Source organism: Papio anubis, chromosome 2 (assembly GCF_008728515.1).
Source record: "Papio anubis isolate 15944 chromosome 2, Panubis1.0, whole genome shotgun sequence".
In the NCBI taxonomy this organism is placed as follows: Eukaryota; Metazoa; Chordata; class Mammalia; order Primates; family Cercopithecidae; genus Papio; species Papio anubis.
Window position 1 is genome coordinate 43,918,136 of NC_044977.1, and position 18,518 is coordinate 43,936,653.

Consider the following 18,518-nt stretch of genomic DNA (forward strand, 5'->3'; position numbering starts at 1 on the left):
TGGTTGTGTGAGAGACTGAGAGAGATAAATACACATAGAGACATAAAGAGACATGCAGAAAGACACAGCAGAGAGGGGAGGGGGGTCAAGAAGAGAGAGAAGGAATGAAACAGAGGCAAGTAGCAAACCCATGGAAAGTAAAGAAAGGCTATTTTTCTGGGGACATGTATGACCCAGCTGGGAATCAGGAGCACAGGGTCATTTGGGGAGCATCTGTGTAACAGGATCTCATTTCTTGCTGGGTTTTTCATCAAGCTCAGTACTCTAGTCAAATACAAGTTAAGTCCTGTCTTGCAGGGCTCTTGACAGAACTCTCTGAGAAGCAGTGCAGAAGGAGAATGATTCCTGCAGCTAGAAGCTGGGGGCAAACAGACTCAGGCTCAAATCTCAGCTCTGCCACTGACCTTAGCCTGATTTATGTGACTTTTCTGAGCTTGTTTACCCATCTATGAAATGGGCACGGTAAGACCTATGTGCTGGGGTTGCTCTGGAGCTATTGTTTAATTCATAGATGTAAAATATATAACATCATATCTGGTGCACACAGTAGGTGCTTAGTAAATGCTGAGTTCCTGCCTGTGCACTTCTTAGCTTCACGGAACTATTAGTACCTATCCTGAGGATAGTTCCCTTTTTTGATTATCTATAGACAGAGCCGGTACAGAATTTGCAGGTAGTGGAAAGAAAAGAGAAAATCAGTTTTATTTCTCAGGTTAATCTGACCTTAATACATTTTATCATCAAATATTAATGCAATTAAAGTGTCCTGATAATGTGACACAAATCCAGATGTTCTTTTGAAAGGAAAAGCCACTGTGAACTTGTTTGGTAATTGATTTTTTAAAATGTTGAATATTATTTTTAAAAGCTTTGGCTTCTTTAAGAGGTTTTGTCAAGAACGATATCAAACTCTTATTGGGAAAGATGGCCCTGGGGAAGCCTTGCTATACAGCCCAAGGTGTATTCATCTGTATGAGGAATAGTCTTAGTGTGCCAGGAGATCAATACCAGATGGAAGCAGAGAGCTGCACAGAGCAGGTGAACCAGGACCCTTATCAGGGGAGAAAACAAAGATGGAGGAAACCAAACCAGCACACACTAAAAGCAGTTTCTCACTAGCACCGAGAAACAGGCCAGTGGGAGCCCAGACTTGAGATGAGGGCGTTAAGAAGGGAACCAGAACTTCCTACTGATGAAGATTATAGACTGGGAGAAGGGAGAAGAGACCACTAGGTGTGAATCCTCCTTATCTGTGTGACCTCAGGCAAGTTGCTTAACCTCTCTGTATCTTCTTCCCTTCATTCGTTAAAAGGAGTGATGATGATAATGGTAGTACCAACTCAGAGGGTTGCTGCAGGGGCTGAGTGAGAAACTATAAGTGAAATACTTATCCCAGTGCATGGCACAAACAAAGTACTCTTTAAATGGTAGTTTTCATTACCAAGACAGTTATTTCTCACTCTCCAACAAACATCCTGGGAAAGACAGGAACAGGTGGTATATAATACCCGAGAACTAAGAAAAGTCCAATTAAGAATGGTGAGAAGCTTAGAGACAATTTATACTTACATGAATTAAAACAAGATTCACACTACCATATAATGTTAATTATAAGAAGAAACTAGATGTTAATGTATAAGCTATAATACTACCAATTTATTTTTATCTTTTAGAAATGCTTGAATCCATGAGTCACAAACTTAGGTTCAAGTTCTGGCTCCATTGCCTTCTAAGTGCCCTTGAATAAAAGGCTAAGGGTAAGGACTTAAAAAATAAAAGGCATTGTTTTCTAGAGCTATACTTAACCAAATTCTCAGTTTGTTAATCTTAAAAATTGGAATACTAATAATAATGCCTACATCATAGAAGTTGGGGGAAAGTTACTGTGTTAGTGCATATATAGTGTCAGGCATTTTGGAAATGTCAGGTTAATGAATTTATGGGTTGATAGATTAACCTGTCGCCTTGGATAGCAAAAGCTGGTTGCAAGAATTATGTGGTCTTCCATGCATGTTTGATCACCACATATGGCTGTAATTTGAAAGTTTATGTGTCTTTCTATCTATAGGGTTTTCCTTAATGTGAGGTTTTAGACCAGTAGCTCTTGACTGTGTAGGGTGTTTGATTTCCAGGTGTTTGGAGATTGGGTGTTGATTATGTTTCCCAGTTCTGGTTAATCAGTATTGAAGTATTATACATGTGTGCATACCCACATCCATATTCAAAAAGAATTTTCAGTTATAGCACCTTTCCTCTTGTAATGAATGCTACCTAACATTGCATAGGAAATGGCATGCTTTAAAGTGGCATGTTAGGCTGAGCTAGATCATGAAAGATGCTCAATAAATATTTGTTGAAGGAATGAATGAATAAATGAATGAAAGATGAACCTGCCTTTCTGGGCGGTGAACAGAATTCCCTTAGATTTGATCTTTCTTAAGTATAACAGAATTTAGCTCCTTTGATTTGTTTGAAGATTTTATATCATTTTGCCCTCATCATTGTCGTGCCTTATGTCATCTTGAAAGTAACAGGCCTCAAGAAAGTAAGGAGGGGATAGGAAATGAGAAGTGGGAACTGATGAGTTTATCCCAGGAAATTGAAATAATCGATGAGCTGTATGCTGGCCTGAGTCACTCACTTGGCTGTGACTGGAGGATAAGTGAATCTGTGATTTGACACACCTAGGAAAAGGGAGGAAACATTAGAACACATCTTGGAGCTGAAATAAACTTTACAAAGAAATAACAGCGTAGGCTTGATGATTGCAGACTAATCTTTTGTCTCCCCCATCATTGTTCAGCTAAGGGTAAGGATTTAAAAAATAAAGGATATTGTTTTCTAGGGCTATACTTAACTACATGCAAGAATTTATTTGACAGTGTACTACCAGCTTGTTCAGACATTATTTTGATGATTTATTCTCCTTAATAATAGATGCTGTTTTTACGGTGTTTGTTACTGGGCGTTTGTCAATTCTGCTGATTGTATTCTGTGCTTATAGACGTTGACTAAGGAGATGGTTGCTATGGTGGGGACTGTCTATCAAAACAAAAGAGCTCATAGAGATAAGAAGCATGAGTTGTATATAAAAGAAGTCACATTGCTTTTCGTTGTTGAGTTTTGGTGAATTCATGGGGACCTGACAAGTAAGGTAGGGGTTTAGGTTCCTTTGTTTACATGTAATATGTTTTTGGTAATGAAAGGGGAAGAATGAAAGACTGCTGCTCTTTATTCGTAGAGCATCAGGCAGTTTCCCAGCATGTGGGAATGTCCACCACTGGTAGTACATGAGATGATTTTAGGTGATTTACAGATGTTTCTTGAGCTTATCTTGCTGGCCACTGCCTGGCACAGTCCAGAAGACAATCTGTTTTCCCTGATGCCTGCTTCTGTTGGGCTGTCCACTGCTGCCCCACCCATTCACTGTGGGCCCTCCTTAAGCCCACCCATTCCTCAGCTTTTCCTTCATTCCTACCTCTAGTCTCCCTCTTCTCCTTCCAGCATCCCTGCCTGGGCCTCACACTTTGCCCTGCCTTAGTTTCTTGGCCCCAGTAGTCTCCAGCCTCCCTGGCCCTCATACTTATTCTGTGTCCCTTGTGTTCTTTCAAGGCACAGCTTTATGCTACCCATTCCCTGGCATTTCTCTATTATTCTCTCATTGCCCAGCTTCCATCCCTTCTTATGTCTGTGCTGGGTCACCTTCACCCCATAGATCCTGTGTCTCCAATCCTGGACCTGCCCCTACCTGTCTTCCTTGCCTCTAACCCTGAGTGCCTTTTCTTTTCAGCCATGATCTTCTTTTTTCTTTTTCTCCTACCTTTTTATGGCACCTTGCAGTCCACTAATTCCTTTTATAAAGAAGTATAAGTAAAAAAGAGTCAACTTAAAACAATATCAAGGAAACAACAGTGTAGGAGGTATGTGGATATGGTTAAAATACTGACAGAAGTACAAAAATTACTGATGTTTGTCATTATGTCAACATCTCAACATCTCACATGTTGAACTTAAGGATATGCTGAATTAGACTGCTGATTTCTTCTTGATGCTTTTAAAAATTGATACATAATAATCGTACATATTTATGGGTACAAGTGATATTTTGTTACATGTATACAATGTGTAATGATCAAATCAGGGTATTTAGGCTATTCATCACATCAAACGTTTCTTATTTATGTTAGGAACATTTCAAATATTCTCTTCTAGCTATTATGAACTACACAATATAGTGTTAATGATCGTCACCCTGTGCTATCAGACCCTAGAACTTACCTTCTGTCTATATGTTTGTAACCATTCACCAACCTATCATTGTACTGTTTACGCCTTAAGATGAACTTTTTTAGCTTCCACATATGAGTGAGAACATGTAATATTTGTCTTTCTGTACCTGGCTTATTTCGCTTAACATAATGACCTTCAGTTCCATCTATGTTGCTGCAAATGACAGGATTTCCTTTTTATAGCTGAGTAGTATTTCATTGTGTATATATAACCATTTTCTTTATCTATTCACCCATTGATGGACACTTAGATTGATTCCATATCCTGGCTATTGTGAATAGTGCTGCAGTAAACATGAGGGTACAGGTATCCCTTGACATACTGATTGATCTCTTTTCCTTTGGATAAATACCCAGTAGTGGGATTGCTGGATTGTATATAGTTCTATTTTTAGGTTTTATGAGAAACCTCCATACTGTTTTCCATAACATTTCCCACCAGCAGTGTATGAGTTCCCTTTTCTCCACATCCTCGCCAGCATCTTTTATTTTTTGTCTTTTTGATAATAACAATTGTAATTGGGGTAAGATGACATCTCATTGTGGTTTTGATAGCATTTCCCTGATGATTAATGATTTTGAGCATTAAAAAAATATGCCTGTTGGCCATTTGTGTGTATTCTTTTGAGAATAGCCTATTTGGGCCAGGTGCGGTAGTTCACGCCTGTAATCCCAGCACTTTGGGAAGCCAAGGCAGGCAGATCACCTGAGGTCAGGAGTTCAAGACCAGCCTGGCCAACATGGTGAAACCCATCTCTACTAAAAATACAAAAAATAGCCGGGCATGGCAGCGTGCACCTGTAATCCCAGCTACTCAGGAGGCTGAGGCAGGAGAATTGCTTGAACTAGGGAGGCAGAGGTTGCAGTGAGCCGAGATTATGCCACTGCAGTGCAGCCTGGGTGGTATAATGAGTCTCAGTCTCAAAAAAAAAAAAAAAAAAAAAAGAAAAAGTCTATTCAGATCATTTGCCCACTTTTTAATGGGATTATTTGGGTTGTTCTGTTTTGTTTGTTAGTTTGCTGTTATGTGAATTCCTTGTATATTCTGGATATCAGTCCCATGTTGGATTAACAATTTGCAAATATTTTCTTCCATTCTACAGGTTGTCTCTTCACTCTGTTGATTGTTTCCTTTGCTGTGCAGAAGGTTTTTATTTTCAACAAAGGTACCAAGAACATATATTGGGAAAAGGACATCCTTTTCAATAAATGGTGCTGGGAAAAGGACATCCTTTTCAATAAATGGTGCTGGGAGAATGGGATATCTATATTCAGAAGAATGAAATTAGACCCCTATCTCTCACCCTATACAAAAATCAGCTCAAAATGGATTAAAGACTTACGTGTAAGACCAGAAACTATAAAATTACTAGAAGAAAACATAGGGAAACCCTTCAGGATATTAGTCTAGGCAAATATTTTATGGCTAAGACCTCAAAAGCACAACAAACAAAAACAAAAATAGACAAATGAGATTATCTTCTTGGTACTGTCCACATTCCTTTAGCTACCAGAAAGTGTTTTGGATTCTGGACCAGAAACCAACTGTTTCTCATCTCTCGATGTATGCTAGAATCATCTGGGAGCTCTTAGAAAGCGTAATGTCCAGTTCTTCCCTTTCAACACCCCCACTTCCACCTCCAGCCAATTAAATTGGAATAGCTGGAAAGAGGGCTAAATACTGGCATTTTAAAGACCTCTGTAGGTGATTCTAATGGCAGCCAGAGTTGAGAACTGCTTGTTGTCATCCTTTAACATGGATGTCAGAAAGTAAGGGCAAAAGGAACTCTGTTGCAAAATAACAAAATGAATGAAAAACAAGTCACTACATGGGAATAGTAAACATAGGAGTAAACATAGGACTATGCTAAGGAACAAATTGTGTAAGAACGCAATCTTTTGGATACAACTCATGCAACTTTCTTTACAAACTTAACCATTTTTTCTATGACTTCCTAGATAAACCTTGACTTTCCTTCATATTCCCAGAAAAGCAATTTATCTGTGTCCCAGGAGGTTGTTTGGCCCCAGCTTGCTTTGGGTTTTTTGCTCTCAGTTCAGGCTGCTGAGGGGTTTGGAGGTAGGGATGGTGGTCTGTCACTGTAGATGTCAAAAACCTTTCCTTCCTTGGTTTGTATAACTCATACTAGGAAGGCGTTAGGTGGGCATTGTCCATATTCTGCTAGAATTAGAGAAAGAAAAATAATTTTCTCTCTTCAGGATAAATGGGAGGTAAGGAGAATAACTGTTTTCAAGCCTTCATGGTGTTGGGCTTTACTTTGACCAGGAATCTACTTGGGTTTGTCACTAAAGTTCACCTCTCCCTGACTGGCCATTCTTTGTTGTCTCAACTTTCAGATCTCCCAAACATTCCAAGTCAAGGATTGATTCTGCTCAGGTGCAAGAAGTTAAGAGGCAGCTGGACCTCGTGGTCTTGGTTGTCAGGGCACCCTGATCTTTGTGCTTTCCCTTTCCTTGGTCTCATCCTCACCATGCCTGCAGCCTTCTTCTGGCTCCTTGTCTTCTAGCACTGACAGATACCGTGTCTTTGACTTGCTCTATCATTGGCTTGCTTGCTGCTTATCTATCTGTACAGCTCTGGCCCCTAACCAGGTCAGACTCGGTATCTGTGCTTAGGCCATCTGCTTGTAACTGGTCCCTAGCCTGCCCCGGACTCTGGATACCCATTGTGGTCTGGCTTGCCCTGTTCTTGTTAACTATTGCATATGTATGCCCAGCATGATGTATGGGTTCTTTGTGCCAACCTTTATGACTTGTTCCTTCTCTCTTACATTCAGCGGGAAAAAGAAGAAAAAAGCACACAACATGTATATGAAAAGCACATTGGGTGATTCTGCTGTGCTAGGGTTTTTCTAATTGAAGGAGTTTAAGTTGTAATCACCTTCTCATTTGAGCCGAATATTCAGGTAATACATAAAGAAGTTACTTTAAATTAGCTTTTATAGTCATCTATATATATACCTATTAGAGTTATTTAATTGGCTTTTGCCACAAGATCACTTTACTAAAGGGACCAGGCCTCTTGTCTAATAAAGAGTTTGAACACATACCCACTTGAAACACCATCACAGAACAATTCCCTGTTGTTCTATATCAGAGCCTCACCAGCAACCTTCATATTTTCTTGTGCTTTCTCTTGAAATGCCCCAAACCTCCTCTTCTTATAGTTAATCCACATTCTTTTCCCTCCAAACCTCTTAGCCCTGATGTCCTCTAGAGAAAGCTCCCCTGACTATACCTGGTTCCATTCAGAGACTCATGGGCACTAGGTGCATGGCTAGTGTTCTGTAATTCACAATGTGCTCCTGTGGGCAGTAATAATACACACCTCAGGAGGTTGTTGTGAGCCTTGAAGGAGCTAATATGTGTGACATGTGTTTGGTACCAGTAAGTACTAAGTAAGTATGTGCTTGTTGTCTGAATTTCTGCAGCTTTAGGAGTCTTAGTTTCTTGTCGGGGATCATTTCCCTCCATTAAGAGTGGAGTTTCCCTGAGGGCAAGCCCTTGTCCTCACTATCCTTTATATTTTCACCTAGATACCTAATTCAAAGTTATATCTTAATAGGAAGCCTAATTAATAACTTTGGCTAACAGAGTATCTGAACTCTCCAAGGAACAATTGATTATCACAGCATTGTTAAGGAGGAAAAAGAGAAATGTAATTATTTGATAATTCCAAATATCTTACCCCTTTGTTTCTCATTATGCCTGTCTGAGATAGGTCATATCACTTCCCGTTTCACAGATAGGAAACAGGCTCGTAGAGATTAAGCGCTTGGTTAAGGTCAGAGAGCTGCTGAGGGAAAAGTCAAGATCCAGGACCCTGGACTCCTGTCTAGGATGGGTTGCCCCCTCTACCTGCTGCCATACAGATGGGAAGAGCTCCATCTGTTTGTCTCTCCAGCATGCATGTTAAACTGGGAGTCCAGCCACCTTCCCTGTCAGCAGGTAGTAGAGCATATCATTGGGATGTCTTGTCTGTGATGTGAACTACCCAGGCAAGATGTATCTAGGCCAAGTCCTGGGGGAAGGACACTGATAGCTGCTTTGTGAGGTCCCGGTGTGGTGTTTCCATCCAGTGGGGTGGAGATTACCGTGATGTGAGAACAGCAAAGCAGCGCTTGCCCAGATATGGCATGTCCTCCCAGGGCCTGTTCTGTGGTGGCATACTCAGTGGTTGCTGAGAACCAAGGGGCAGTGGGACAGCTGTGTCCCTGGATATTCAGAAGGCTAGTTGGATCCCCAGTATAAGTGATAGGTTTGCTCTTCACCTTGTGGACAGAAGTGGCTTATTATCAAAGAAAACACCAAAGCAGTTAGTATTATTGTTATTAGTAGCAGTAGTAATAGACTCTACTAAGGGTCCAGGTAGAGCAGGGAGTGATTAGGGTTAGGTGTAAGCTCACTACCCTTAGGGAGCTTACAATTCAAACTCCTGAAAGATCAAGAATCAACAGTAAGGCTGGGTGCAGTGACTCATACCTGTAATCCTAGCATTTTGGGAGGCCGAGGTGGACAGATTGCCCGAGCTCAGTAGTTGGAGACCAGGTTGGGCAACATGGTGAAACCCCATCTCTACTAAAATACAAAAAATTAGCCGGGTGTGATGGCACGCAACTATACTCCCAGCTACTCAGGAGGCTGAGACAGGAGAATTGCTTGAACCTGAGAGGTGGAGGTTGCAGTGAGCCGAGATCACGCTACTGCACTCCAGCCTGGGTGGCAGAGCGAGACTCCATCTCCCAGAAAAAAAAAAAAAAGAATAAACAGTAACATCTCTGCATCTCTGTTGGCCCTCTTTCAAGTGATGGATTACTTATAAGGGGGAGCTCTTCTAGCGCTAGTGTTTCATGGTTCCTTGTGGACAGCACCTACAAAATATTCACCTATTAATACCTATAATATATCTTTGTGATGCCACAGGTACTCTTTCATGTTATATTGCTAGATGAGTGCTATGAACTTACAAGAGAGAAATAATTGGGTCTGAATGAAGGAAGAAATACTCATTTATTCAACAAATGTCTTCTAAGGACCTACTATGTGCTTTGCTCTACCCAAGGCTCTGGGAATACAATGCTAAAGAAGACAGTGTTCTTGTCTTTGCAAAGTGTTACAGTTTGATGGGGGGAGTAGATAATAACAAATAACACAATAGGTAATACAATGACAGAATAAAAAGGAGAGAACAGGGTTAAGCTTTAGTAGCCCTTAATTATGAGGATGGAAATCAGCAAATACAGGGTGTGCTTGGGGAATGAAGACTAAATCAGACTGCCTGGAGCATCTGTGTCATAAGAGTTAAGGTTGGAGGGACAGACTGGGGCTACCTTATGAAGATTCTTGCATTGGCATGTTGGGTTAAGAGCAAATGGTTCCAGAGTTGTAGCATTCAATTTACAAAAGGTATTGAGCAGTACCAATGTACCAGACAGTAGACTAAGTACTACTGGGTTCATATGGTTTAAGGAGAGACTCAGATGTGTAAAAAGGACCTTACAACAAAACTGGTTAGTGCAATTACCTAGACTTGCATAGGATCACAGAGGACAGAACAACTAATTGCCTAGAGGGGTTGGAGAAGTAAGTCTTCTCGGAATAGCTGATAGTTTAGCTTGGGATGCAGGATTAATAGGAGTTTGTTTGGTGGAGAAGGTGGGGCCAAACATTCTAGTCAGTAAAGCACGGGCAGAAGCACAAAGTGGGTTGAAGGGGATGGATAGCTAAAGAAAACGGGGCAGGTCAGTGTATCAGGAAGGTAAGGCACACAAGAGGAAGCAAGGGTCATGGGGAACTTCTGAGCATGTCATGTTCTTTAAAGATGAATCTGAATGCATAAAGAGAACTGGAGAAAAAGAAAATGGATGTGAAGGAAGCGTGGCCTATGGAGAGGAAGGAAGAGAAGGACGTACAAGATAACGTCCGAGAGAGTAACAGGGATTTCTTACTCTTCATATTAAAGGGTCATTGAAGCTTTCATGCTTAGGTTTGACTTGAGTGGCAACCGTTACACTAAAAGTCTGAAAAGAGGAGTAGGACTTGGGGTGTTGGTAAAGGGATTTAGAAAGTTTGAGTTTGAGTTTTAGATGATTACAAGATGCCTGATTCGTTCATGCATTAAAGTAGGTTTGTGTTTCTAGGGGGATGTTAGGGTAGGAGATGAATATTTTGAGTCATTTGCCAAAAAGTGATGGTGAAACTGGTATTAGCTCAAGGAAGACAGCATAGAGAAAAGTGAGAGTAGTGTAGACTGGTTTTCGAAAGTGTTGACATAGGGAGACAGGATAAGAGAGATACAAAGAATATTCCTTAAGGGTAGGAGGAGAGCCAGGGTACAATAATTTCATGGGAATAGAGGACAAGGAGAGTTAGGGAGCTCCATGTGCAGGGAGAGGAGGCAATGTTGAGGGCTTTGGTGACAGAAGGCATTGGTGACTACTTACAGCATTGTTTCAGCACCTCAATGACAAGAAACCAGATTGCAGTGGGAGGAGGTGGTGAAGATGAGGCAGCAGCAAGCACATATTGTTTGTTTGAGAAATATGTCAGAAAATGCAAGGTAAAAATAGAATGGTGGTTGGTGGGACGTTAGGGTCAAGTGATGATTTTGTTAAAGGAGGAAGGCCTATGGGTTTGAGGCTGGGGGAAGGGACCAGTGATATAAGTTTAAAGATGAGGAACAGAAATGGATTTATTTATCCATTCAATAAATATTCATTGAGCACTGACAATATTCCAGGGACAGTGCTATTTGCTAGGGATACAACATGAATAAGGCATGAAATCTTCATGGAGTTTACATTCTAGTGAGTAAGGCAGACAGTACACAAGTCAAGCAACAGTTGAATTTGTAAGAACAGCTTGTGATAAGTGCTCTGCAGTGAAGCAGTGGCCTGGAGGAGGTAGGGATGGACTGAATAGAGAGTGCAGATGGAAGTGGTAGACTGGAGGAGGGGACACTTCCTCTGTTGTAAGGAAGGAAGAAGGAGTGCTTAGAAAATGATTTTTAAGTAGAAAAAATTAAAAATGAGGAAATGCAGTTCAGATGGTCCTGATATTCTTAAAAAAGAACAGGCAGTGTCATGAGCTCAGACTGGAGACGTGAGATAGTTCAAGACCTCAGATAGGTGCTTACTGCTTCATTCAAATGTCCCATGACCCTGTGATGTTGTGGGAGGGTGTTATTCTCATTGTATACATGAGATAACTGAGGGGACTCAGAGAGGACCCATGACTGGAGAGTATAGGAGCAAAGGATAGGAGCCTCACCTTGATGCTCTTATCATCGGACTCACCTCCAAGAGCCAGCTCAGAGGGGCCTGTCAGTGCAATCAAGACATCCGTTCCTCCTTCTTTCTCCTATATAAAACCTTGTACTGGGCCTTGGAGGAGACTGTGAAGAGGAGATGCCACCTGCACTTGGAAAATAAGAAAGATGAAGTTGGAAGAGATGAGATGAGGAAACTGAGGCTCAAAGAAATGATGTTACTCCCCAAAGTCATACAGTTGTCAGCTGAGCCTGGATGTGAAGCCAGAATGAAAAACTCCAAATTGAGGCCTCTTTGCATTATATTCCGCTACGGTTTCAACTCAACTCCACCCCTTTACTGTGCTCAGTAGCCTTGATGTAGTCATTATATATGGACAGACTGGAGAATTCATGTGTTTGAGGGTTATCTGGTTTGGGTTCAGCTTTTAACGACTCCAGGCAAAATTTCTAAGAAGCTCCAAAAGCAGGATTGTATTTCTTTATCCTTCCTTGTTATCATTATGAAAAATAAGCTGAGTGGGGTTACAAGTGGCACTTCTTGGTTCTCCTGGGCTATTGCAGAATTGTGCTCTAAAGAACCCAGAGGAGTATCTTCCTTATAAACCCAGGATAGGAGGAATAATTGGTATGGGGCTTTTAATCTACTTTCATGCTACATGAAATCTGTTAGATGGGATAATGAGCTCCATATTTTATGGACTATTTTAAGCTTGTCTCAAAATAAAATACAGGGCTAGGGGTGGAGGAAGGACGTTAAGTCTTAAAGACAAAATGCCATGGCTTACTCATCAGTGTTTTCCTTTTAATGATCCCAACCCCAGTACAAGTCTCTCAGTGATACTGTAATGGAAACCACATTTTTTTTTTTCCTGTTGGAAGTTTCGGGATGAACACAGCCAAATGCTTCAAGACATAATTAAGACTACAATCTCCTATCCTCGGTAATATACAGACCTTTCACCCAGGGGGCTCAGCTAGAGACAATGTGGTTGGAAAGCAGTTGAAATTACAGATACTTTTTTTCCACCAATCTCTGGCCCCCCAGAGCTTCTTTTCTAGGCCTTGTCCTCCCTGTCCTCTTCCCCTTAACTGCTGCCTCATGCCTGGGAAGGAATGAACCAACACATAAATAAGTAAGAACCCTGGTATTGACTCTTTCCCTGCCGCAGGGAGAGAATCCCAGACAAATGCTGCTGTGTCTGGAGGAGGCTGGACTGCGCTGGCAGAGGCAGCACATACATAGCAGGAAGGGCAGCCAAGAGAGCTTGCCAACAGATGTGGGGTGCTGGGAGGGAGGAGGTGGACAGTGTCATCATTAGGTATGGAAGGAGGTAGGGAATGTTCTGTACATTACAGGCTGGAAAATCCAGCTCATAGGAAGGTCTTGAGGGCTTAAGAGAGCAAGACAGCCCCTTCTGTGTTTGGACACAATGGGTCTCCTTTGCTTTGGCAAGCTTTCTGAACCTGCACAGATCAGAGTTAACAAGCTTGGCATGACCAATCTGATTATGTGTCTTCTCCGCCCCTCACTCTCTTAACCACATCTTGAACACCTGGAATATATAAGATAATGGAAGCCCATAGTACATATATGCATATACTCTCTGTTTGGCCAGTTACAGTACAGTCTTATCCTTGTAGGGAAGACTCCAGTTAGCACAAGGAACAAAGGAAGGATTAGGATATTTGCCCCTTGCTACCTTGGTTCCATACTCTGCCCTGGGGGTAGTGATTCTGGGATAGCTGAGGATAAGACCCCACTGGGCACTCTGCTTGGCTCCTTAGAGATCATATCACTGGTACATTTCTCTTCTCACTACTCCAACCACCAAAAGACAGATAGTCATGTTAATATCTCCTTCAGGAAAATGTATTAATTAATATATTCTTGACTCATTTAACTAGTGACTAGTTACACACCTTTCTGAGTCTCAGTTTCTTTATTCAGAGAATTAGGATAATATCTATCTGTGGTAGTCATTAGTACCATAAAGTAAGTACTTCTAGCTATCTATATTTTTGGGCATACAGTTAGATGGTACTTCTCTACATCCTTGGTCCTGTGACCTGCTTTGGCCAATGAAACGTGAGCAGAAGTCAGGTATTTCATTTCCAAGTGAAAGCTTTAAAAGCCAATATACTATTTACTTCCTTTCATTGTTTAATTTATTGTAGCTCTGTTGGGATAAATCCTTCATCAGCCTGGGACTGTGAGTGACTATGATGATCACAGCTCTCTGCTGAACTCAGTTGAATATGTAGTATAAGCAAATATTAATTTTATTTTCTGTGAAGTTACTAAGATTTGGGGGTGGTTTGTATCTGTAGCTTACCTAGCCTGCCTTGGCTGATAATACACTACCTTATAAGACTTTGCAGGGGATTACAAAAAATGTGTATGTACACATAGTCCGCGCTCAATAATTGGTGGCTACTTTATTCTCACCATGAATATAATTTGGAATGCTTTTGGCTGCAGGTAATTTGGCCCAAACTCAAAATGCATAAACAATAAATGCGTTTCTCCTCTTGCCTTCACTTCTCCTCCTCCTGCTTCTCTTAACAAGAAGTTTAGAATTTGGACAATTAAATTAGAGGCTCAGCATCATCACTAGCTTCTTTCTTATTTAGTCTGCCTAGGTTCATTAGATTTCTTAAATCTATAAAATGTTGTAGTTCATCAGTTTGGGAAGATTGTCAGTTATTATCTCTGTTCTTTCTCTTCTTTCCTTTTGAGATCCCAACGGATTGTATGTTGCAATTTCTCATTGTATAGCCTGTATTTCTTATTATTCTAGATATTTTTATCTCCCTTTGATGCATTCTAGATAATTTCCTCTGACATATCCTTCAGTTTATTCTCTTTTTAGCTGTGTCTAATCTGAAATTAAATGTGTTCACTGACTTCTTAATTTCAATTATTGTATTTTTAGTGCAAAATCCCTATTTAATTCTTTCCCAGATCACCTTTCTTTCAGTTTCCAATTTTATGAAAAATACTTTCAAGCTTATCTTTTGTTTCTTTGAGCATTGAGCATAGTAAGCATATTTGTTTTATAGTTTTTGTTTGATAATTCTACTATCTAAAGTCTTTGTGGGTCGATTTTTTCCCCCTGGCTTTACTGAGATAAAATGGACAAATAAAAATGGAATATATTTACCATGTACCACATGATACTCTGATATATATGTCAAAGTATGATATATATGATATATCAAAGCATCATGTGGTACATGGTAAATATATTCCATTTTTATGTATGTATATATTTCATACACACACACACACACACACACATTGTGAAATAATTACCACAGATGTGGGTCTCTTTCTGTATTCTGCTGTTCCTGATGGTACTTCTTCATGGTATACTTTTTCCTTGTGTTTTTTATCTTTGTATCTTGATCGCTGTTTTTGAAAAAGATTTTATGAAAATAATTTGAAGGCAAGAATGATAACATTCTTCTGCAATGATTTTTATTTTCTTTTGACAGCCCCTGGGATACTTCCAGTCCAGTTCTACCTTAACACAATGCTTCAGATTCCTTTGACCTAGGTTGCAGGCAACTGGGTTTCAGGTTTGCATTAAGAGCTAGTTTATTCTAGGCTACCTTTATCTTGAGGGTGAAGCTTCCCCTCTGAGAGGAAGCCTAGCTTAGAGTGGATGTTGTTTATCAAAGTTTTCTGGGGCAGAGGCCCTGGACGTTGCTTTCTTCTTTCCTACTCCTCCTGGTTGCCAAAAGCACAGCTTAGTTTTGCTACTAAACTAAATATTATTTCTTGCAGATTGGCAAATGCTCTCAAGGCAAAAGCTTTTTTTGTGTGTTTTGGGCCTTCCTCTTTAGATTTTCAACTTCTCCTAGGTTTCAGCCTAGAAATTCTTTATCTTGTTAGCTCTTTAATGCTTTTGAGAAAATAAAAACAAATATAAATGATTGTCCTCAGTGGGAAGGTTGGTCCTGATCACCTAGCCTGCCACTGCAAGAAAAGATGATCTTAGAACCCCAATACCTTACATCTTTCCATTCTACCATCCTGATAGTCCCAAGATGGCTGCTGTAACTCCATACGTTACATGCACAGCCGATAACAACTGAAAGAGCCTGTTTCTTCATGCATGTATTTAAGAGCAAGAAAACCTTTCCCAGATGTCCTCCAGGAGATGTTTCCTCATGTCTCAAAGGCCATTATTTTACCACCAATTCCAAAACAAGTCACTGGAAGGGGATACAATTTCTGCGATTGGTGTAATGTAATTGGCATTTACCCTGTGGGACTGAAGTTGTCTTTGCGTCCCCTGAAGCACATGGATGCTTGATTTCTGAACAAAATGTGGGTCTGTAAGCAAGGAAGAAGGGGGTTAATGGCCGCTGGGTAGGCAACCAACTGTGTCTATCACAGTCTGTGCTCAGGATTAAAAATTAAGAAGCATAGTCATGGTTCTTTTTCTACTTTGAGACCTACATGCTCTGAATGATGCAAGAAAATATACAGCCAAACCTAATACAGAAAGGATTCAGAAATATAGGGGGCATGTTCATTGAAAACACACTTTGTAACTTAAAAACTGTAAAAATTTGGGATAGTCTATGATCAAAATATAATAAATTTATTTAATCAAAAATATTAAAAAATATATAGCAGGAAGAATAGCTTTATTGGAAATGTATTCCCCAAACTTCATCATGTTACAAATTACTTCTATAAATGCATATTATACAAAATAGGAATAGATCTAATGCAGTCATGGTTCCACTGAATGAGCTGGGTCCTTCCAAGTGCTCCTAGTAGAGGTGGGCTGCAGTTTGCAGAAGAAAGAAAATATTAAGGCTTAAGAATCCTGGCTGAGCATGGTGGCACACACCTATAATCTCAGCATCTTGGGAGGTGGAGGCGGGTGGATCATTTGAGGTCAGGAGTTTGAGACCAGACTGGCCAACATGGTGAAACCTTGTCTCTACTAAAAACACAAAAATTAGTAAGGTGCAGTGGTGCACACCTGTAGTCCCAGCTACTTGGGAGACTGAGGCTTGAGAATCGCTTGAACCTGGGAGGCGGAGACTTCAGTAAGCCTAGATCATGCCACTGCACTCTAGCCTGGGCTACAGAGTGAGACTCTGTCTCACCAAAAAAAAAAAAAAAAAAAAGATCTAGAACTAGAAATACCATTTGACCCAGCCATCCCATTACTGGGTATATACCCAAAGGATTATAAATCATGCTGCTATAAAGACACAGGCACACGTATGTTTATTGCGGCACTATTCACAATAGCAAAGACTTGGAACCAACCCAAATGTCTATCAATGACAGACTGGATTAAGAAAATGTGGCACATATACACCATGGAATACTGTGCAGCCATAAAAAAGGATGAGTTCGTGTCCTTTGTGGAGACATGGATGCAGCTGGAAACCATCATTCTCAGCAAACTATCGCAAGAGCAGAAAACCAAACACCACATGTTCTCACTCATAGGTGGGAATTGAACAATGAGATCACTTGGACACAGGAAGGGGAACATCACACACTGGGACCTGTTGTGGGGTCATGGGAGGCAGGAGGGATAGCATTAGGAGATATACCTAATGTAAATGACGAGTTAATGGGTACAGCACACCAACATGGCACATGTGTACATATGTAACAAACCTGCACATTGTGCACATGTACCCTAGAACATAAAGTGTAATAATAATAATAAAAAAAACCAAAAAACAAAATAAAAAGGAAGTTACCCTATATGGTTTTAAAAGGGAAGGCATGAATAACCCACCCCTTGTTTAGCATATCATCAAGAAATAACCATAAAAATGGGTAACCAGCTGTGTCTATGGAGTAGCTATTCTTTTCTTCTTTTACTTTCTTTATAAACTTGCTTTTACTTTACTTTTTTTTTTTTTTTTTTAAAAAAAGAATGCTCCAAAACCTTGGAAACGTGAGCATCCCTTCCCTAGCAGGGGTAGAAGTTTTTTCTTGATCTAATATACCTGCCTTTGTTACCTAGGAGCAGGGGACCACAGAAGGCGAGGTACAAAGGTACAAAGACAATCTTTTCCAAGTTCTGGCTTGCTCCCAGAAGTTCAGAAACCAGATCCTCCTGTTTGGACAGGCGGCCCCAGAGAGAGATAGGAATTTATCCTGCCTGTCCCCAACTGCCCCACCAGAGTATCTGAGGAGAAGAGGTCCAATTCCTGAACACTAGCCTTCCACAGGTTTGGGGTCCATCTTTCCTCCTTCTGTTTTCCATATCCTATATTTATGGTTTGATCTCATCTTAGAAGTCCCCCTTCCTAGTTTGTCATTTTCCACAGGTTACTGGCTCTTGAAAGTCCCTCAAAGAGGATACCCAAAGGAAGTGTGCCAAGCAAGTTGAAAGTAGGCATGGGGTGATATTTTTGGTCATGAGCAGCTGAGTACAGCTGGGTTTTGGGGGAGGGTGGGGACAAGTAGGGTAAAAGTGAATTGAAAGTGTATCTACATGTACATGTAGATATACTTTCATGTACCACATAACTACATGTCACCTTTGATTACCTCCATGCCATTTCATTCTTCAATCCCACTAGTTAAAGCTATTGATTTATGTGACCAGACTCCTTTAAAAAAACCAAAGGAAAAAAAGTTAATAAATTTGGATGCGTCAAGCCCAGTGACGAGGTTTATTTAGCTGATTGGCTTGCTTTTCAGGCGGTATGCTGAGTAGTGAAGTGGGAGGAGGCTTTGAAATAAAAATGGCCTGGTTTAGCTCATAGCTCCACCACTTACTATTGTGTGACACTGGGCATGTCACAGCCTTTCTAGGCCTTGGTTTCCTCATCTGTAAGATGCCAGTCATATCCTATGTTTACCTTATAGTGTTACTGTAAGGATTAGGCGATGTTACACATGTTAAAGGCTCAATAAATGTTAGTTATTAATTCTTAACCTGTATTGC

General features: G+C 40.6%; 1 protein-coding gene across 24 annotated transcripts in view; it reads left to right on the forward strand.

Annotated features, from left to right (window-relative positions):
• KALRN (kalirin RhoGEF kinase) overlaps window positions 1-18,518 on the forward strand; it is a 690,448-nt gene that overhangs the window by 61,604 nt on the left and 610,326 nt on the right. The window lies entirely within an intron of this gene.